This window comes from Cetorhinus maximus, chromosome 9 (genome assembly GCF_964194155.1).
Source record: "Cetorhinus maximus chromosome 9, sCetMax3.hap1.1, whole genome shotgun sequence".
In the NCBI taxonomy this organism is placed as follows: domain Eukaryota; kingdom Metazoa; phylum Chordata; class Chondrichthyes; order Lamniformes; family Cetorhinidae; genus Cetorhinus; species Cetorhinus maximus.
This window is the reverse complement of record NC_135887.1, coordinates 68,998,330-69,020,969: the sequence shown is the minus strand read 5'-3', so window position 1 is coordinate 69,020,969 and position 22,640 is coordinate 68,998,330. Positions and strand designations below refer to the sequence as shown.

The 22,640-nt window shown below is 46.0% G+C and overlaps 1 long non-coding RNA gene across 2 annotated transcripts in view; it reads left to right on the top strand.

The window, feature by feature from the left end:
- Positions 1-11,819, top strand: part of LOC144684703 (uncharacterized) — a 53,573-nt gene extending 41,754 nt beyond the window's left edge. The window contains exon 3 of one of the 2 annotated variants that reach the window (XR_013577547.1): positions 11,416-11,819. This is a non-coding gene — a long non-coding RNA (uncharacterized LOC144684703). The remainder of the gene's footprint in view (positions 1-11,415) is intronic. The other variant, XR_013577546.1, reaches the window with a different exon arrangement.
- The last annotated feature ends 10,821 nt before the right edge of the window (positions 11,820-22,640 follow it).

Below are 22,640 nucleotides of genomic sequence, written 5' to 3'. Positions count from 1 at the left end.
CAATTTGCTCAATACCACTTCCCTGGTGATTGTAATTTTCCTGAGTTCCTCTCTCCCTTCTATTTCCTAATTTACATATATTTCTGGGATGTCACTTGTGTCCTCTATAATGAAGACTGAAGCAAAATACCTGTTTAATTCATCCAGCACCTCCCTACTTTCCATCATCTATTCCCCAGACGCACTTTCTATAGGACCAACACTCACTTTGTTAACTTTTCTTACTTAAATATAGAAACTCTTACTATCCGTCTTTATACTACCAGCTAATTTTCTCTTGTACTCTAATTTTTCCCTGCTTATCAATCTTATTTGTCACTCTTTGCCATTCTTTATATTCTTTCCAAACTTCTGACCTGCCACCCATCTTTATGTAATTATATGCTTTTTCTTTAAGTTTGATACTGTCTTTAACTTTTTTAGTTAACCACAGATGTTGGGCCCTCCCCTTGGAATTTTTCTTTCTCATTGGAATGTATCTATTCTGTGTATTCTGAAATATCCCTTTAAATGCCTGTCACTGAAGCTCTATTGGCATATCCCTTAACCTCATTTGCCAGTTCACTTTAGCTAGCTTGTTTTCATGCCCTCATAATTGCCCTTATTTAAATTTAAAATATTGATATTGTATGCACTTGTTTCTCCCTCAAAATTAATGTAAAATTCAATCATATTATGATCGCTGATACCTAGGGGTGACTTCACTCTGAAGTCCTATCTCGTTGCTCAATACCAGATCTAGCATAGCCTGCTCTCTGGTTGGCTCCAGAATGTGCTGTTCTATGAATCGATCCCAAAAGCATTTTATTAACCCCTCATCTACACTACCTTTGCCCATCTGATTTTTCCAGTCTACATGTAGATTAAAATTTCTCATGACTATTGCTGTACCTTTCTGACGAGCTCCCATTATCTCTTTTTTTACATTCTGCCCTACCATGTAGTTACAATTATGGGCCTGTACTCCACTCCCACAAGTGACTTCTTGCCGTTATCACTTCTCAACCCAAATCGCTTCTACATCCTGATTTCCTGAACTTAGGTCATCCTTCTCTAATGTGCTGATACCACCATTAATTAGCAGAGCCACCCCTCCACCTTTTCCTAGCTTTCTGTCCTTCCTAAATGTCACATACCGTTCAATATTCAGGTCCTAACCTATGTCATCCAGTAGCCATGACTCTGATGGCTATCAGATCGCACTTATTTATTTCTATTTGCGCCATCAATTCAGCTCTTTTGTTTCGAATGCTACATGTATTTAGATACAGAGCCTTTAGTTTTGTCCTTTTATTATTTTTGTAATGTCTAACCTTATCTGCCGATTTACTCTTCGATTTGTCCCTTCCTGTCACAGTCTGTTTATCATTTCCCAAGTTAACATCCTTCTCTCTTACCTTGTCTCTACTCTTTGGTTTACCACATCCTCCCAAATTTGATCCCTTGCCTCCACTATTCAGCTTAAAACCCTCTCTACTTCCCTAGTTATACGGCTCGCAGGGGCACCAGCCCCAGCATGGTTCAGGTGTAGACCATCCCAACGAAACAGATCCCACTTCCCCCAGTACTTGTGGCCTTATGATGGAGGAAGGCTATTGATTAAGTCATCAGTGAATATCCCCACTTCTGACTTGTGTTGGAGGAAAGGTTGAAGATGGTTGGGCCTTGGACACCACCTTAGGAATTCCTGCATTAATGTCCTGGGGCTGATATGATTGGCCTCCAACAACCACAATGATCTTCATTTGTGCAAGGTATGATTTCAGCCAGGGCAGAGTTTCCCCCCTGATTTCCATTGGCTTCAGTTTTGCTAGGGCTCCTTAATTTGACTCAGTCAAATGCTATGTTGATGTCAAGGGCAATCATTCTGACTTCACCCCTGGAGTTCAGATCTTTTGTCTATACTCGGACCAAGGCTGTAATGAGGCCAGGAGTTTAGTAGCCCTGGCAGAAACCAATCTGGGCGTCCAAGAGCAGGTTATTGCTGAGCAAATGCTGCTTGATAAGTGTTGATGACACTTTTCATCACTTTGCTTATGATTGACAGTATACTGGCAGGGTGGTAATTGGATGGATTGGATTTGTCCTTTTTTGTGGCCAGGCCATAGTTGGACAGTTTTTCACATTTCCAGGTGGATGCCAGTGCTGAGCTATATTGGAACAGCTTGACATGGGGCGTGGCTAGTTCTGGAGCACAAATCTTCAGTACTACAACTGTCATGGTGTCAGGGCCCATAGTCTTTGCTGTATCCAATGCATTCAGCTGTTGCTTGATATCACATGGAGTGAAATAAATTGGCTGAAGGCTGGTGGTTGTAAATGCTTCAGCCTTGACTTTTACACTGATGTGCCTAGCTCTGCCTTCTTTAAGGATGGGGATGATTCTGGAGCTGCCTCCTCCGGTTAGTTATTTAATTTTTCATTGCTGTTTATGAACGGATTTGAGAGGTCTGCAGGGCTTTGATCTGACTCATTGGTCAGTGAGATCTCTTTGCTCTGTTGATTGGATGCTGCTTCTGCTGTTTAGCATGTATGTAGTCTTGTGTTGTAGCTTCACCATGTTGGCACCTTATTTGTTGGTATGCCCGGTGCTGCTCCTGGCACGCTCTCCTACATTCCTCATTAATCCATGGTTGATTCCCTTGCTTGATGGTAATGGTAGAGTGGGGGAAATTTCTTTTATTCATTTATGTGAAATGGGTGTCGCTGGCTAGGCCAGCATTTATTGCCCATCCCTAATTGCCCTTGAGAAGGTGGTGGTGAGCTGCCTTCTTGAACGGCTGTAGCCCTGTGATGTAGGTACATGCACTGTACTGTAAGGGAGGGAGTTCCAGGATTTTGACCCAGTGACAGTGGAGGAACGGTGATATATTTCCAAGTCAGGATGGTGATTGGCTTGGAGGGGAACTTCCAGGTGGAGGTGTTCCCATGTATCTGCTGCCCTTGTCCTTCTAGATGATAGTGGTCGTGGGTTTGGAAGGTGCTGCATTAGGAGGTTTGGTGGGTTTCTGCAGTGCATTTTGTAGATGGTATACACTGCAGCCACTGTTTGCTGGTGGTGGAGGAAGTGAATGTTTGTGGATTCGGTGTCAATCAAGCGGGTTGCTTTGTCCTGGATGGTGTCAAGCTTCTTGAATGTTGTTGGAGCTGCACATATTCAGGCCAGACCTTGAGGTTACAGATTGTAGTTGAATGTAATTCTCTTGCTGCTGATGGACCACAGCACCTCATGGATACCCAGATTTGAGCTGCTAGATTTGTTCTGAAGGAGTACTGATTCATCAGCTGAGGGAAGGCAGTAGGTGGTAGTTGCTCATGTTTGATCTGATGCTGTGAGACTTCATGGGGTGTGGAGAAACGTTGATGAGTCTGACGGCCACTTTTTCTTGACTGCCTCGCACTGTGCTACTTCCTCTGATAAGTCTGTCTTGCCAGTGAGAGGAGTCTGAGACATTGGCTATAATTTATGATTCAGCCAGTATGACTATGTCAGGCAGACCAGCTCTCCAAATTTTGGGATTAGTGTCCAGATGTTAGTGAGGAGGACTTTGCAGGGTGAAAAGACAGGGTGTGCCTTTGTTGTTTCCAGTGCCTGGGTCAAAGCTGGGTGGTCCATCAGGTTTTATTATTTTTTGAATTTTTTGTACCAGTTTTGGTACAACTGAGTGGCTTGCTAGGCCCTTTCAGTGGGCAGTTAAGAGTGAACCACATTGCCGTTGGTCTGGATTCACACAAAGGATGGCAGATTTCTTTCCCTAAAGGGCATAATGAACCAGATGTATTTTTACCATTACTTTTTATTCCAGATTTATTAATTAATTAAATTTAAATTCCACCAGCTCTGAAGCATTAATTGAGGCCTCAGGATTATTTGTCCAGTAACATTACCACCATGCCACTGTTTCCTGGTGTGAGTTACCAGATTAAAATCCAATTATGTGTTCATGAGATCCCACCAAAGCATAAGTATCTGAGCTGGTAAATTGCATGCATGGATCCCATGACAGTATACTCAGCTCCTCTGAGGAACCATAGTCCATGGCCTCTAGCAGCTCTTGCTGTGCACATGGAGGCTCTTTTGGAGATAAAAGAAATGTTAAAGTAAGAATTTAGCAAGTTATCGCCATTAAAATGTTTAAATTTCAGTCGCTGTTGAAATTGAATCAAAGTGACTGAGTTCCACTAACTTGTGGTTGGCTAATATTTAATTGTGTCACCAGATAGCTGGGAGCTCTCCCCATCTCCCCAGCTCTGGTGGCTAGATATGCCAGAATTCTGCTGAACTCCGGCACCTCCTCATCTGCACTTGAGTTACAAGATGGCTAGAGGGCCAACACCAGTTCTCTGCCTCTCTCTGGTACTCTGTACTCTCTACTCCTGCAAGGAGGGAAAGAACAGACCTCTGAGTGAGTATAATGTCATGTTTCATCTGATAAATGGAGTTCATGGGCTGGATTTTACAGGGTTCGTATTCCCCACACCTGAACTGAAAAGTCCATGGTCACCCGCCCAACTGAACCCCAGCTGCCCCACATTGATATTGCGCTGGGGGAAGTCTTAATTGTTTCAGAGTGGGACTTCCGTCCCATCCTAGAAAGCTGCTGGTCAACCTGATTGGCTGGCAGCTCTGTAGTCCTAACAGTGCCAGAATCAATTAGTGGCCACTACTGGGTTTATAAGCAGTCCCCAAAGAAGAAATGTCATGGATCAAGACATCAGGAACCTGACAGAGCCCGGACTGAGGTTGATAGTGCCTGGCTGTACTCATCCAGATCCAACCCCCTTTATGAATGCGCTGTCATGCTTGAGGCATGGGGGTTGGGAGGGAAACTCAGCTACCACTGATCCTTAAGACCGTATGCTACAGCTAAAAGGGAGGATCTGGGGATGGAATGTCTGTAATAAAGGCCATCCAAGGGCTTTGCAATGATTCCCGAGCCTGGCAAGGAAAGTTATCATTGCAGGGTACGGTTCAATCATGTCCCACAACTATTTTTCCACAGACTCAAGGAGGCATGCAGAATGCAGGCAACACTGCCTTCTTCATGGCATTCATGTAACTGAAAAGGTGAAGAAGGGCCTGTCACCTTCAGGCAGGGCAAAGGGAAGAGCCTGGCTCTGAGGAACATGGGCCAGTGAGATCCCATGAACACCCAGAAGCTGAGGAGGAGAGACAAATTCGACGGAGGCGTTTGACATGACCCAGGGTGCACAGAAGATGTCTCTCATATTTTCAGATGAAAGAGAGACAGTGCTGAAGACACCTTCGCTTGTCAAGGGATGTGATGCCTCACGTCTGCCACATTCTTCAGGAAGATCTGAGGCCTCATGGACTGGGAGGCCATCCATTGCCATTGGCCCTAAAGATGATGCATTCAACTTTTTTGCAAGTGGCTTGTTCCAGGGCTCCATTGGGGACCTCTACAGAATACCACAATCCTCCGCTCATAAATGCATATGAGATGTCACCGACACCCTATTGAGTAAGGCACAAAATTATGTCAATTTTTTCCTGGATGAAGCCAGTTAGGCTGCCAGAGCAGTGGGATTTGAGGGAATCTCCCACAGTTGCAGGGTGCCATGGACTACACACATGAGCCATTAAGAGCTCCCTGACAGCAGCCACTGCGATTCATCAACCAAAAAGGCTTCCGCTCTTTCAACATGCAGCTGATGTGTGATCATCAGAAGCACATGGTGCAGGTCTGTGCGAGATACCCAGGGAGCTCGCATGATTCTTACAGCTTGAGTCACCTGCAGGTGTCACAGATCTTCGAAGGTCTTCAGTGCATTCAGGGTTGGCTCATTGGTGATAAAGGCTACCCCCAAAAGACGTGGTTAATGACACCCATTCGGCGGTCACAGAGTGCTTCAGGGGAGAGGCTCATTCTGCAACACGCTCCTTGATTGAGCAAACCATTGGCATGTTGAAGATGCGTTTTAGATGTCTGGACCGGTCAGGCGGTGCTCTCCAATCCTCTCCCCATGGGGTCTCCCAAATCATCGCTGTACAGCCTGGCACTCCAAAGGGGGGATGAGTTGCTACATGAAGAGATGAAGAAGCTGCACTTCTCCTCCGATGAGGAGGATGTCAAAAGGGATGACCTCAAAGAGAGCGAGGATGTTGACGCCCCAGAGGAAGAGGCCATTACATGGACCAGACACGGCAGATATGCCCATGTGAACCATATAGCAACAAACTTCCAGGGTGATGAAGATGACTAGCTCATACAAACCCATTTCACCTTTTCCCTTGATGCACGGTAAGGACATCAATCTCAGAATGAGTAGTCATCATCTTGTTTGACGATGTCCTTATCCTTGGAAGGCTAGGTGGCCGATAGAGCATGTGGCCAGTCTGTAATGGGATAAAAACTCCACTAGTGGTCACTGTGAATCAAGTAGACATGGTGCAGTCCTTTCACTCATTGTGCCAACATTTGACTGCCTACAGCAGCTTACAAGAGGCAGAAATAGCACTGCAAACAGCTGTGCACTCATGGCACTATGCCTGGAGCGTTGTAAGGAGGACAATCATCAATCACTGGTTCTCACTTGACCATTAGAGGACTAATCTGAATCTGGACTGCGGCATCTCTCTAAAGGCCTTCTCTCATGCAAGAATAATGTTCTGGTCTCATCCTCATACTGAATTCCCAGCATGAGACCATTCTTTAGGATGCGGTGATCAGTCACTGTCAATTATGGATGCGAGCCTGTGAGTTACGTGACCTTTGTGTGCACAAAGAGAGCTTCAGCATCACAATCGTCTGATCATTGACAAGCACTCATGACCCAATCTTTGTCAGGAGCTTCCCAAGTTCACGCCCTGCACTTTATTGGGAGTGAGGTGACCCAGTCAGTTTCAACACTGCATTTAAGCATTACTCAGCAACTTCATTGATAGTAAAGGCCATACAGCAGATGCATTGAAACTTTGCTCTCATCCCATTAGAGGCCTTCACATTTTCATTCTAGCAGATTAAGATATACACAAGTTAGTCTAGGACACAGATGGCACTGTCATGGTCAGATAAGCATGTCGACTGTACTTCTGAGAGCTAGCACAGGGATTCTGTCAAGCCACACTAGCCAGACCTTCAGATGCAAACCAGCATCCTCGCATGTAATAGGCTGGTATCATGAGGCTAGACACACATCTATAAAATCACATAGTCGTGGCTGTCTAGCAGACATTTCAGGAGTCAACAAGTACTTGCTAGTTCCATTGCTCTGCATCATACAGGTGGAGCATGGGAACTATTATAGGGGTAATGTTTAGCCATAAATGCGGTCACGACATCATGCTGCAGGCCGCCATGAACGGCCAAGGTCCCTGATTATTATTTAAACTATAACTCACACCCAAACAGACATTACATGGAGGCCATTGAAAAATGCACCAGGTTGGAATGACTCCAACGTGGCTCATCTTTAAAATCTATAACATCCACAGAACAGACTTCAGTGCTGCAGCATCAAGAGAATAAGCAAAACTGCAAAATCTGTATTCATGAGGCCACATGATATGATTCTCCGATGCAAGTCTTACATATGAATTTCCCAACCGCCATGTTTATAAAGCAACTGGCTTTGTTCATGTCACTTCCGTGGATATGAAGGCGATTTACTGAACTGTTATTGAAAGCACCGTAGACCTGAGGGACACAATGGGAGATAAGTGACAGTGATCGGGGGGAGTGGCAGTGGGCGCATCTGTTATACTTGGATGACCTTGGAACATAGCATCAGAGAGAAGAGCCATTTTCTGAGACTTTCAAAAAAAAATATTTACAGATTCGCAAAGCATATACAGTGAGTGAACACCCGTGCCACTTTTGTGCTCTCAGTACTTTTAATTTTCCTAACCTTGCCGCTATGTAGGTGCGTCCCCGACATCCGCAGCAGAGGTAGAGGTAGAGGCCTCTCTGGCAACCTCCTCCCAAGCCTGCGTGGTGAGGCTGGTGGACTTCCAGCTTCCATCACGGGAGCTAGAGGGCCTCCTGGCGGTCCTCAACTGAACTTTGGGGCAGAGGACCTGTCTCTTTGCAAGGGTCATCACTCGACACAACAATCCCTGGGCTGCAGGGAGTGAATATGTGTGTAGGTGTCATTTGAATATGGTGCCAAGACCTTTGACCCAATGAAGTAATAGCAGAGTGGAAAAATCCCAGCCTGCCCCACCACGAGATACTCCTGCCGCAGGGACCAGAAATTCCCACCTGAAGTCAATGGACCTTTTGCTGGTCTGTCAAATTTTCCATCCTTTCTGCGACATTTCGCGCAGCAGATAGGACCGGAAAATCCCGCCCTTTGTATCCTTCTCACAACTTGCATTCCTACCTAACTTTGCATCATCAGCAAATTTGGCTATAATGCAGTCTTTAACTTCATCCAAGTCATTAATATATATTGTAAATAGTTGAGGCCCCAGCACTGCTCACTTTGGCACTCCACTAGTTACAGTTTGCCAATCTGAAAATTACCCATTTTTTCCTGACTCTCAGTTTCCTGTTAGTTCGCCAATCTTTTATCCATGTTAATATATCACCCCCAGCATCATGAGCTCTTATCTTGTGCTGTAACCTTTTATGTGGCACCTTATTGAATGCCTTTTGGAAGTCCAAATACATTACAACTACTGGTTCCCCTTTATCCACCCTGCTAGTTACACCTTCAAAGAACTCTAAAAAATTTGTCATACACAATTTCCCTTTCACAAAACCACATTGACTCTGTCTGATTGTATTATGATTTTCTTTCTAAGCATTCTGCTACTGCTTCCTTGATAATGGATTTGAGCATTTTCCCAATCACAGATCTTAGGCTATCTGCCTATAGTTTCCTGGGCCTGACTTTTGCGCTCATTGGGTGCACGTGATCGGCGGGCCTGGGAATGTTTGGGAAATGTGCCCCCGAATGCGATTTCCCGCTGGCGGGTGAGCGCTTCCACTGAGCTCCCTGAAGGAAGACAGCTGCCTCAGGGAGCTGCAGACCTCCAAATAATAAAAGAAAGCACAAAAATGCTCCAAAAAATATCCATGAAGCACAATCAAGCATCTGAAAGCATACCTCATAAAAATGCTGCCCCCAGATATTTCTTTTTATTTTATATCCTAATGGAGTCTTCATCCCGCCCTTGGATGAGATTTCATCCAAAATGTAAAGGCTGCCTAGCCGATTGGCCTGTCCACCACCCGTAAGGTTGGACGGGCCACGAGAAATCACGCATAATTGCGCCGTCAGTGGGCTTAATTGCCTGCTTAATGTCTGCGGGTGCTCTTCCGACTGCTGCACGCACCTGCCAAGCAAAATATCATGTGAGTGCGAATGTTAGCAGCATGCTCACCCGACGTCATCTTTCGCGATTTTATGCCCGTTCGGGTCGGGTGGGCGCTTGCCCCCGGAACGTAAAATTCTGCCCCTGGTTTCTGTCTCTTTCCTTTCTTGAGCAGAGCTGTTACCTTTGCAGTTTTCCAATTTACTAGGACCTTTCCATAATTTACGGAAGTTTGGAAGATTACAACCAATACATCCACTATCTCCTTTAAGCCACTTCCTTTAAGATCTTTGGATGCAGACCATCGGGTCAGCCTTTCATCCCATTAGTTTTCCTAGTACATTTTCTCTCATGATCATGACTGTTTTAAGCTCCCTCCCTTTTACCTTTTTTATGGAGGTTATTTCCATGACGTGCATTTTATAGGCAATTGCATTATGCCATTTCAGGGCTATGTTTGTTACTTCTTGGGGTGTTTTTTTTTTCCATTTAGTACTGAGCTTTCATGATCCAAATTGCCACCTTTCTTGTCTCCAGCTCCTCAGTGGCATTAATGGATTCCCTAGTGATAACTGATTTCATAGAATCACAGAAACATTGAAGTTTATGGCACAGAAGAGGGCCATTGGGCTCATTGGGCTGGATTTTCACCACGTCGGGATGACTCGGAAACCCTTTAAAAATGGCAGGCAACATGCGATTCCAGGATTCCTGACCCTATTCCGGTGTTTCCAATTTTCGGGAATGCCTTTTAAAGTGTGTGGGCTGGTTCAGGTCATGTGCCCGCATCCTGCAATCCCGAACTGGTCAGCTCAATTGCGGGGATAGGCATATCCAAGTCCTCTGCAATTTTCATTTAGTTGGGCCGCATTTTCAATCAGTTTTGTCGTGAAACATAGTGTGCATAAGGGGACCTTTTAAAAGGTAACTTGAAAAGCTTCTCCTCATGCCCCCCTTGCCAAGGTATTCTCCCTACCAACCCCTATGGCCCCTCATGTCCCCCATGCCGAGGTTTGCTCCCGAACAACCGCTTGCATGAAACCCCACGAGAAACAGCCTTTTGGTCACAAAAATACATTTTGCTTCTTCCCACTGAGCTCATTTTGGATCCAACTTACCACATTGCATCCCATTAACCTTTCCTCTTCTGACTAGTTTGCCATATGGAACCTTGTAAAAAGCCTTGCTAAAATCTATGCAGACTGCATCAAGCAGACTATTCTCATCAACCCTGCTTGTTACCTCAAAAGATTCAATCAGGCTGGTCAGACAAAACCTTCCCTTAACAATTCCATGCTGACTCTCCTTCAGACTTTCTGAATTCTTTTTTATTTATTTGTTCATGATGTGTGGACATCGCTGGGTATGCCAGCATTTGTTGGTCATCCCTAACTGCCCTTGAAAAGGTGGTGGTGAGCCAACTTCTTGAACCGCTACAGTCCATATTGTGTAGGGAGACCCGTGGTGCTGTTTGGAGGGGAATTCTAGGATTTTGACCCAATGACAGTGAAGGAATGGCAATATAGTTCCAAAGTGTGTGGCTTGGAGGAGAACTTGCAGGTGGTAGTGTTCCCGTGCATTTGCTGTCCTTGTTTTACTAGATGGTCGAGGTCGTGGATTTGGAAGGTGCCATAGAAGGAGTCTTGGTGAGTTGCTGTTTTGATAAAACAAAATCCGGTAATACTTCAAAGCTGGAGTTGCTAACGTAATATGGGGCAACTCACAGTGGGAATAATGTCTCTGGAACAAGCTAAGAATTGCCTTTAGAATTTGGTACTTGAAAGCAAGTTACTTTCTCTGCTGCTTATTTTCAAGTTTGAATGTGATGACTTGTAATATTTTCCTGGAACAAATTTTACTCTATCAATTCATTACTTTGCATTTCAAAATAAAACAGAATGTTACAATTTGACCTCTGCCAAACTGTCTTGACATGGAATGTATTATGCCTGCTATTTTGGAGGCATAGGCCAAAGTGTGTCTCAGATTTCCATTGTTTTGGCTAAACTTTTGGATAAACTTCAGACATATATTTATGAAATCTCAAGAACATCTTGGTGCTGCTTCAAAACTTGGGTGAAATTGCATATTTATATTTTATATTTTTAGTATTTGGAACTTTTTTCTTATCTTAGAGGAAAGCAAGAAAAAGAACATTGTGTATGGAGATATTGCAATTGGAAGTTCAAAAAATGCCAAGAAATGTTTACTTGGCCCCAAATCCTGCTTGTGGCCTCGTTCAAGGGATGGGATTATTTATATACCATATACCATCGATCAAATCTTCAGTAAGCTGAGCTACCTTTCTTAATATTTTCCTCTGATGAAGGATAAATATGTAATCTTGTAACAATATTACAATAAAATCATACCCAGTCATGAATAAACTTAAGTGAATTATTTTTGCACAGGGCTTATTTAAGATACCAATTAGCAAGTTAAGGGTCATTTTTAATTCTTATTTATTAATCTGGTAACTCTATTGCTATATTGTATATGGTTGTACAGAGGATTAATAAATGTGTTTTTGATGTGGTTTAAATGCTATGAACTTATTTTGCATACTATTACAGCAATGCATTATTCTGAATTTAGAGTTTCTTGATTGCCAAAGAGTAAGAAATTAGTCCAAGACAGAGGAACTCATTTTTGAACTTGATTTGGGGTGAAAATGAACTCAAGCTTTTACTTTATTGAGCATTGCTTTTATTTGTGTGATTGTACATGTTGATGGTGTTATGGAATGTGACTTACTTGCGTCTGTGTTGGAATCCCAGACAGTATTGTGTCAGTGACATGAATTGTCTATTGTATCCTTGCTGAGAAGCTGTATGTTTTTGTCACTGCCTGTAACAAATTAATAACAGTCAATGGACATAATTATCATTCCTCAAATCAGGAATATTATTATCTCATTGAATTTCTAGAAGCTCTTGTCCCTACAGTATGGTCTTATTGTAGCTTCTCTGTGGTTCTGCTAGGCATCCGGTGATGTTATGGGCCTGGAATTTCTTGGATTGCAATTACAAAAATTACACCTTAATTTATGACTGTTCCTACTCCAATCTCACCAGAAACTTACACTAAAATTTTCTCCAGAAATTCCCTTAATTTTGCTAATCTGAAATGGAAAATTGGCATAGAACTGGCCAGTTGCTGTTCAGTTGTGTTGCTGATATTTAGGGGTAAATTTTAACTTTAACCACAGAACAGTAAAAAAGAGAGTAGTGCATTGACCACCTGTTTAAAGCTCCATTCAATTTTTATTTCTACTAATGAAAGCTTGGGCTAGTTACCACAGATTGCCTCCCAATGCCAAAGGTAAATATTTACCCCCGAATAAGCTCATTTTAAGTGGTGTATTCTTATCAGGAAGTTAAGATGTTGGGGACTAAATTTCATTGCCTTGATAAAGGATGCGAGATCATAGTGTGTGATTACCCCATGCCTGTTTGGTGTTGTTCACAATCATGATTTCCATTTGTAGCCAGTGAAAATGTAGCAGTTAACTGGCTGCACTCATCAGCAGGGGCCCAAAAATGTTACTTGCTAGCACAATTTAGGCTAGTCTGCATTGCTTGGAATCAGCCTGCACCCCTTAAAGGGGTGGTGCATTCTGGCAGAAGCAGGCATTGGAAGCCTTTTGTGAGCTGTGTATAACCTGTGGAAGAGAGAACAATGATGGGCAGAACATGAGGGAGAACAGGCACTGAGATTTTCTGATGCTGCACTGGAGGTCTTGGTGGAGGATATGGAAAGGAGGAGATATGTCCCCACACAAAGCAAGAAGGCTGCGGGAGCAGATAGCTATGAAGGTCAGTACCAGGAGTTCATCTCCAAGCACCTGCATAAAGTGTCACAAAATATTTAATGAACTCAAACGTGGTCAAGGTCAGTGAATACATTTTGATATGTCACTAATTGCATCATTAGTCTCAAACTGCTGAAATCACCAATCCCATCGCTCAGCAACAATCTTATCAGCCAAGTCTCAAACCTAACATTCATATGCTTCATCTCAAACTCATAAACTTAGCACTGCTGCAAGTCTCACGCCCACATCTCACAAGTTGAACTCATAGTCAATTATTCAACCATGAATCACCCAAACAGATCTAACCGTACTGTTGTGCTTCTTTCGTTTCAGAAACCCAAGAAGTGCAACCTGGCCAGACATGGGAGGAAGACCAAAAAGACAGCGATGCTGAAGATAAACAGGTACTTGATTTCACACTTGCAGTCACCAGATAAGATATTGACACTGGGCATAGCTTGGAGGAATAACATAGAGATGGAATCTGTATGTGGTGAGACATTGGGCATAAGTACACTGCAGTCAGAGCAGGGGCCAAGGATAGTGCAGGTGCCAGTTTGCCAGAGGGAAAGGTTACACATGAGTTCTGTTGCACAGGGAACAGATAAAAATTTGTTGGGCCAGGCTTTCAAAAAGGCTCATGGGTGTACACAGGAAAATGTTTTATGCATTGGAAAGACTGCTTGAGAATCTGTGCTCAACATCAAGAAGCATCGAGGAGACCAGTATCAACTTGGCAGAGTTTTGCACAGAGATTGGAGCCCATCCTTTCTAGAATGGAACCAGTGGCCTATTCCATCAGCACGCTTGTGAATCCAACCATGATGCAGCATCTAATGGCTGATACCTCACTTCCATTGCAGAACAAACTGTTTCTACCAAAAGCCTGAGTTCTGCAGCAGAATCTCAGGCTGAAGTTATCCAAGGTCAGCTTGCTGCCATGCAAGGTTTGATTGCTGCCATCATAGCTGTGGATACAAAGGGGCTTGCAGGGTGTCACAGGAGTACAGCAATCTGTCCTCTAACAAGTTCTTAGGATTCCTAAGGTACCACCCTGGAAGATTAGTAGTGGGGAACGTGGCAACTGTTCTGCTGGGAAGGGCTTCAGTAAAACCCTGCTGCGGCCAGTGTTCGGGTGAATTGAATAAGTAGGGGCAGCATTTTCTGAGCCCGCTGCTGGCGTGCATGGATAATATAGCCGGTCCGCATTTCCCACCATCGGAATTATAATACATCAGCATAAAGTTAAAAGGCCATCCTGCCAGGCTCTTGGAACTCTGCTGTATTGCCCATCCACGTCGGCGGGAAAGCATGCCGTTGTGTTTCACAACAGCATGCAGGCAATGTGCACTTGGCGACCTTCACTTTGGGAGAACTGAGGTGATTGAGCAGCAGCATTCTCCACAGCTCACCTGTTGTTTACAGGCCTCGGGTGCCGGGGGCCGGGCAGGGGGAAACTGATGCCTGGCCCTGCAGGCGACTGCTAAGGGTAGGAGCGTGTCTGGGAGCAAGTGCTGGCCAGCCTCAGAGGCAACTGTTGAGGCGGGGGCAGGGGGGGTCAAGTGCTGCCCTGGCGCTGGATCCCATGCACGGGTGCGGGGCAGGGTAAGCGAGGGAAGTGGCCACGCATTAAGGACACCTGTCTCAACTGACCATGCCTCAGCAACGAAGACAGATCAGGCGCAGCCACAGTCATATGATTGGGGTCAGGCTTCTAGCGTGCCCGCCCATGCAAGCAAAGCGGATGCACCAAAGGGCCACCAAGCACTCGATACCTTACCACCCACCCCCAGTGCACCCCCCCCCCCCCCCCCCCCCCAAAACGCCCCCAGCCCCAGCACAGACTTTGAGTCCACCACCACTTTATTGGACCGCAGAGCAGTTGGACTGCACACGTTGTACAATCTCCTTGCCAATGCTGGCCACGTAGCAGTCACTGTTGGAGGCGCTCACAGCCCCTTGCAATATTAGCATCCTGGTTTGGAGCAGTGACCCCCATGTCGCCGGTTGACAGGGCAGCTATGCAACACACTCATCTCTGGCCATCCAAGGGGTGACCAGCACTCTTCGGGAAGCATTACGGGTGGTCACACAGGGCCAGGAAAGGTCCTAAGTACAGCCATGATAACCACGTCCATCTCTCTCTCTTTCATGCTGCTGGAGGACCATGTCAGGATCATGGATCCTGGTGACCTAGCTGTGTGCCTGATGGCCTAAAGAGACCATAGAAGACGGAGAAGAGAGCGACTGAGGCACCTGACCGCACAAAGGCAGGAGCAGCAACTTCATGAAGAAGGGGCAGCAGGGCCTCCTGCACATGCTGCCCAGGAGCGACAGCGAGCCTTGGCTGATTGGTGCCTAGCACTACCCAGGGTTTATCGACAACCTTTGCCATTCCTCCAGATGACTGAGAACCAGTGTTGCCAATGACTGCGCATGTCTAGGGACCTGGTGGCTCACATCTGCCACTTGCTGCAGGACTTGGCGCCAAGGGGGACATGGAGGGCATCCACTGCCAGTGGCAGTGAACGTGACCACGGCGCTCAATTTCAATGCCAGTGGCTCCAGTGGCTTTCAGGGCCCCACAGGTGACCTCTGTGGGATTTCGCAATCTGCCACCCACAAATGCATCCATGAGGTCACGGATGCCATCTTCTCCATGGCACGCAACTTTGTGCATTTCGTCTGGGACTGGGACCAGCCAGGATGCAAGGACCATTGGATTCACCCTGATCTCGGGAATCCCACAGGTGCAGGATGCAATCCGCTGCACTCATGTGCTGCTCAGGTCTCCATCGTTACACTCAGTGGACTTCATCAACCACAATGGCTTCCACTCACTGAAAGTGCAACTGGCATGCGCCCACCTGAAATGCATCGTGCAGGTATGCGCACGGTTTCCAGGGAGTGTGCACGATGCCTACATCCTGAGTTGCTCACAGATCCCTGCAACCTTCCAGGGTCCACAGAGGCTGCAGGGTTGGCTCCTTGGGGACAAGGGCTACCCGTAGAGGCCATGGCTGATGACACCAGTGCGGCAGCCTCAGACTGCAGCAGAGCGATGCTGTAATGAGGCTCATGCAGCACTCACAACTTGGTGCATCGGGACCGGTCTGGTGCAGCCCTGTAATGCAGTCTGCAGAGGGTATCACACATCGTTGTTGTCTGCTGCGTCCTTTACAACCTGGTGCTGCAACGGTGCGAGGAGCTGGCTGAGGTGGAGGTGGAGGAGCTGCGTGTCTCCTCCGATGAGGAGGACACTGATGGGGATAAGGGTCAGGGGGTCCTCGATGGTGACGACGACGGGGATGAGGATCTTGCACTGGCTAGACAAGGCAGGCGCACTCGGGAGGCCCTTATTGCTGCCAGATTTGTGGAGGATGATGACGACATGCAGTGAGGTCTTCCCGTTGATCATCACATCGCAGTTGTGAACGTTTGACTCCAGTCTGGCTTATCGCAGCGCCAATACCGTCTGTGAGAATGCTTCTGTCATGGAGATGCAGTGGAGACCCCAATAGTAGCTCAATCGCAGGAGGATAATGACAACATGCAGTGAGGACACTCCATAGGCCTTCACACAGCCTCTAGGAATGCCTGACTCTCTGGCCGAGGGCAGCTCTCTTGCGCTCCATGATCAAGACTGTCTCAGAGATGCAGCCATGAAACTTTAGATTCGTCTGATGCTGTGTCCGCCTTCAGCACCTCAGCCCTTCAGGAGCTGGTGCACAGCATCACAGGTCACAAATCCAGGTGTGATGGGGGCCAGCCCCATCCTAAAGGTGTTGAGAGCACACAGAGAGTGTGAGAGAACTCTGTGGTGCCTGCCCACTACATTCTGATTAGCAATGACTAGCACTGCCAAGGTGCAGACATCAGTCATGTTTCCAGGGAGCGTGAGGCTGGACCATTATTGTGGTCTGAAGGCCGCACAGAGCACACTGAAGAGGCCCGCGACTGAGACACCTGACTTTTATCTTGTGCAGAAAGGTTTCACATCTGAGTGACAAGAACACTGCTCATCAGAATAAGGATCCATAGGCAGGGAGAGATCCTTGGGAGTTTATTGACAATAGTGAACATTATGTACAAGTGATTAACACCCATGCTGTGCAACTAATTCTCCTTAACTTGCCTAACCCTGCCGCTACATCTTGGTGCTCCCCGGGCATCCGCAGCTGAGGTGGAGGCAGCCTGCTGACTGTGACGCCCTGCCTGTGATGACCTTGGTGGGTGTCCTCTGGAGGGCTGAGACTTGGAGGGCCCTGGCCTGCTTTCGGGGACCTGCTGTGCGGCAGTGGCACCCTCCTCGGCCTGTGAAGCTGGATCTGCGGAGGTCATAGGAAGAGGGGAGTCAGATGAGCTGGTCACTCCCAGAGTCACCTGGGTGGATGGACCCGGAATGGACACCTGCTGATCCTCCTCCCTATGGGTGCCCGTGGGCCCCTGGCTGACTCCGTGTGCAGAAGGGGTAGCTGGAGTGAGATCAAGCTGCCCGCAGCTGTCTCGCGTACACACTGCTGGAGGCCAACTATGGCATCAGTGATGGAGTTAAGCCCTCGCAGCAATGCAGGAGCGACATCATCCTGCCAGTGTTGACCTCGGTGCGTTGCAATGCTGGCATTATCACCTCAGCCTGAAGACGGATCCTGCCTTGAAATCTGAGGAGTGCAGCGGAAATTCTTTTCTGTTGTTCCCTAGCTTGCCTTCGCAGCTCCAGCAACTGTGCCATGTCCGAGTCCAGAGGCTCATCATCTGACTTGGACTCAGCAAAGTTCTGACCTCCAGCAGTCCTCTGAGTGCCAGGGACCTGGGAAGTCCCTGCCTCCACCTGCTGTGGATCAGAAATTGCGATGTGCTCACCAGATTGTGATCCCAAGGCTACTCTAAAGCTAGGCCCCACCGAGGTGTGTGTCTCTGCGCTGGTGGAGGGTGAGGGTGAGCGCTGTGACGGGACTTCAGGGAGGGTGCCTTCAGATTCTTCTTCAGAGGTTTTGTCGGAGCTTGCTTGGGAGCTCTAGATCTTGGATGCAGTTGTCTGCTTCCCAGATGTGCCTGCGAAAGCAAAGGGAGATAACTAGTGCATGGCAGTTGCCTGAGAAAGAGGATACATCACTCATGGCATGGTTGTCTGATGGATGTTGCACTGCTGGATCATCACTTGGTAGAGCAGTGCTGAACTCACTGAACTCAGCACAGGACCAGTCCCGATCATCGCCGGCCAGCTGGATGGCTTTGTTTTCAAATTCTGCCATAACTTTGAATTCCGGCATCCCTCCACCTGTCTGCGACTTTTCCCTCCTCTTGTGAGCCAGTTTGTCCTGCAAGGATAGGGATGGGGAGAGTGTATCACAATGCCTGCCGGGCCAGATGATAAGTATGCCTGGCCTGTGTGGGTGGTGAGTGGTCCCATGGATGGGATGAGGACAATGACAGTGTGTGTGAAAGAGTGAATCTTGATGCCCCTTGTGCTGGCAGTGAGTGAGAGCCCTATGGGTGTATGATGGATTTGTGAGTGAGAGAGTTGGGAGTGATGAAAAGAGTGACTTATCCTGGCAGAACAGAGGAGATCATTCACCCTTTTGCAGCACTGGGTGGCTGTCCTCTGCAGGGCGTTCACGCTGACCACCGCTGCCACTGCCTCCCAAGCCTAGTTGGTGACATTGGTACCCATCCTGCAGCCAGAGCCGGGGTAGAGCACATCCTGGCTGGCCTCCACGGCATCCAGCAGTCGCTCGAGGGACCTGTCATTGAAGCGGGGGGGCTGCAGTCTTTTTGTCTTTGCGGGCCATGTCTCCCAGGCAGCGGTGATGAGCTGGTGGCGATGAACGCTTTGCTGGCAGCTGCCTTTTAAAGATGGTAGCCAGCCTTATGCAACAGTGGGGTGATAGCGAGCGGGCAAATGAGAGCCTACCTGCAAACCCGCCATGGCAACAGCGTGTTTCGCAAGAGTGAATATATAATGAGGTGGGCTCGGGAGGATACAGCGTGAAAATCCACCATTCTCATCGGCGGGTAGGACTTCATTTTACCCGCCCGCTACTGCACTTAGTGCGATTCTGGGAAAATTCAGCCCCCGGGCTGAAGATATGGTTTAAGCTAAATAGCGGGGAGGAGGGTTTGATTGAAAGTTAAAGTTAAAGAAAGTTAAAGGGAAAGGACAGGCAACAGTGCAAGATAGCAATATGGGTAATGATAATGAGAGCTTGACAGGAAGGGACAGAGCGTACAAACGTAAGAGTACACCAGCAAGTTGGGTCAGAGTAGGGAAAAAATGGACAAATTAAAGGCTCTTTGTCCGAATGCATGCAGCGTTCTTGATAGAAGTATTGATGGCACAAATAGAAATAAATTCATATGATCTGGTCTGGTTGCAAGGTGACAAAGTCTGACAACTGAACATTCAGGGGTACTTCATATTTCCAAAGGAAGGAAGCAGAAAGGAAAAGGAAGGTATCACTGCGGTAGTGAGCAATGATATTGGTGCAATAGATCATGATGTGAAATTTGGGTAGAAATAAGGAATGGCAAGTGGAAGAAGGGTGGGAGTCGTCTATAGGCCCCAAAGAGTTGCCTCACTGTGTAGGACAAAGTGTAATTTGGGAAATAATGGAGGTGTGGAAGAAGGCATGACAATTGTCATGGGTGAGTTTAATCTGCATATTGACTGGACAAATCAGATTGGCAGGGGTAACATGGAAGACGAATTTGTAGAGTGCATCAGGGATTGTTTCTTTGAGCAATCTGTTGCAGAACCTACCCAGGAACAGGCTTTTTAGATCTAGTAATGTGTAATGAGGTAGGATTAATAAGAGATCTCATAGTTAAGGATCCTCTGGGGGTAGCGATCACAACATGATAGAATTTCAAATTCAGTCTGAGGGCGAGCAACTCTGGTCTCAAACAAGTGTCCTCAACTTAAATAAGGGAAATAACAGAAGTATGAAGAAAGAATTGTCTAAAGTGGGCTGGGAAAATAGACAAAGGAGAAGGTTAATGGATGAGCAGTGGCAGACATTTAAGCAGATATTTCATAATGCTCAGCAAAAATTTATCCAGGTCAGAAAGAAGGACTCGATGAGAAGGATGAAACACCTGTGGTTAACATAGGCAGTCAAGGAGAGTATCCAATCAATAACTAAGGCATACAATGCGGTGTAAACTAGTAGTAGGCCAGAGGATTGGGAATTTTTTGGAAACCAGCAGCAGATGACTAAAAAGCTAATAAAGATGGAGAAAATTGATTATGAAAGTAAATTGGCAAGAAATATAAAAACAAACAGCAAAGCTTCTATGGGTATATAAAAAGAAAGAGAGTAGCTAAAGTGAGCGTGGGACCCTTGGAGGATGTGACTAGAGAATTGATAATGGGGAACAGGGAAATGGAAGATAATTTAAACCAATATTTTGCATCGGTCTTCACGGTGGAGGACATTATAAACATTCCAAAGATATCAGATAAGCAAGGAGCTAATGGGAGGAAAGATCTTGTAATAGTCTCTATCATGAGGGACAAAGTATTTGACAAACTAATGGGACTAAAGGCAGATAAGTCGCTCGGACCTGATGGCCTGCATCCAAGTGTTTTAAATGAAATGGGTGGTGAGATAATGGAGGCACTAGTCGAAATATCCCATAACCCACTCGATTCCGGGGGGGGGTGGCGGGGGGGGGGGGGGAGAGGTGGGAGGGGGGGATGGTGGGGGGGGTCCCAGTGGATTGGAAAACCGCTAATGTGACACCCCTGTTCAAGAAGGGAAGAAGACAAAAAGCAGGAAATTATAGAGCATTCAGCCTAACATCTGTCATTGGTTAACATACTGAAGACAGAGGGTCAGGATAAATGGGCCTTTTTCAGTTTAGAAAGACTTAACTAGTGGAGTGCCACAAGGATCAGTCCAAGGGCCCCAATTATTTACTATCTATATTAATGACTTGGAGGAGGGGGCAGAGTGTAATGTCTCCAAATTTGCTGACGATACAAAAATAGGTGGGAGCGCATGTTGTGATGAGGACATAAGGGATCTGCAAAGGGATATAGACAGGTTGATTGAATGGGCAAAAACTTGACAGATGGAGTTTAATGTAGGAAAGTGTGAGGTCATGCACTTTGGTAGGAAGATTCAAAAGGCAGACTATTATTTAAGTGGAGAGACTCCAAAAACGTGCAGCACAGAGGGATCTGTGTGTTCTTGTGCATGAAACACAAAGCTAGCGAGCAGGCGCAGCAAGTAATTAAAAAGGCAAATGGAATTTTGACCTGTATTGCTTGGGAGTTGGAGTTTAATAATAGGGAAGTCTTGTTACAGCTGTACAGGGTGTTGGCGAGGCCTGGTGTACTGTGTACAGTCTTGGTCCCTGTATTTAAGAAAGGATATACTGACATTGGAGGTAGTGCAAAAAAGATTCACTAGGCTGATTCCTGGGATGATGGGGTTGATTTATCAAGAACGGCTAAACAGGTTAGGCATTTATTCATTAGAGTTTAGAAGAATGAGGAGTGATCTTATTGAAATGTACAAGATTCTCAGGCAGCTTGACAGGGTAGATGTTGAGAAGATGTTTCCACTAGTGGGGGAATCTTGAATTAGCGGATATAGTTACAGAATAAGGGGACACTCATTTAAAACTGAGATGCAAAGGAATTTTTTCTCTCAGAGGGTAATGAATGTCTGGAATTCTCTACCCCAAAGAGTTGTGGAGGCTAGATCACTGAAAGCATTTAAAGAGGAGGTAGATAGATTTTTGCAATATCAGGGAGTTGAGGGTTATGAGGAGCTGGCACAAAAGAAGAATTAAGGCCTGGGGAAGATCAGCCATGATCTTATTGAATGGCGGGGCAGGCCTGAGGGGCTGAATGGCCTACTTCTGCTCCTATTTCTTATGTTTTGTTAATAAAGGATGAGACCTGTACAGTCGTGAGCGATAGCCTTGGCTCTGAAGATCAAAATGTAGAATCAGTTTGGGTGGATATAATAAATAACAAGGGAAAGAAGTCACTGGAGGGAATAGTCTATAGGTTCTCCAAAAATAGCCACACTATTGGACCGAGTGTAAATCAAGAAATAATAGGGGATTGTCAGAAAGGTACTGCGATAATTGTGAGTGATTTTAATCTTCATTTAGATTGGACAAATCAAATTGGCAAAGGTAGCCTTGGGGATGAGTTCATAAGGAGCATCAAGGACATTTTCTTGAAGTAGACAAGTTGTGGAAGCAGCTAAGGAACAGGCTATTTTAGAAGTGGCAATGTGTAATGAAAGAGGATTAATTATCTTCTTATAGCAAAGGATCGTCTTGGGAAGAGTAATCCCAGCATGATGGAATTTCACATTCACTTTGAGGGTGGAAAAACTCGGATCTGAGAATAGTGTCTTAAACTTAAATGAAGGCAGTAACGAAGGTATGATCACAGTTGGTTAAAGTGGTAAAATAGATTAAAAGATAAGTTGGTAGATAAGTAGTGGCAGACATTTAGGGAGATATTTCATAATCCTCAACAAAGATATATTCCATTGAGAAAGAATGACTCTAAAAGAATGATCA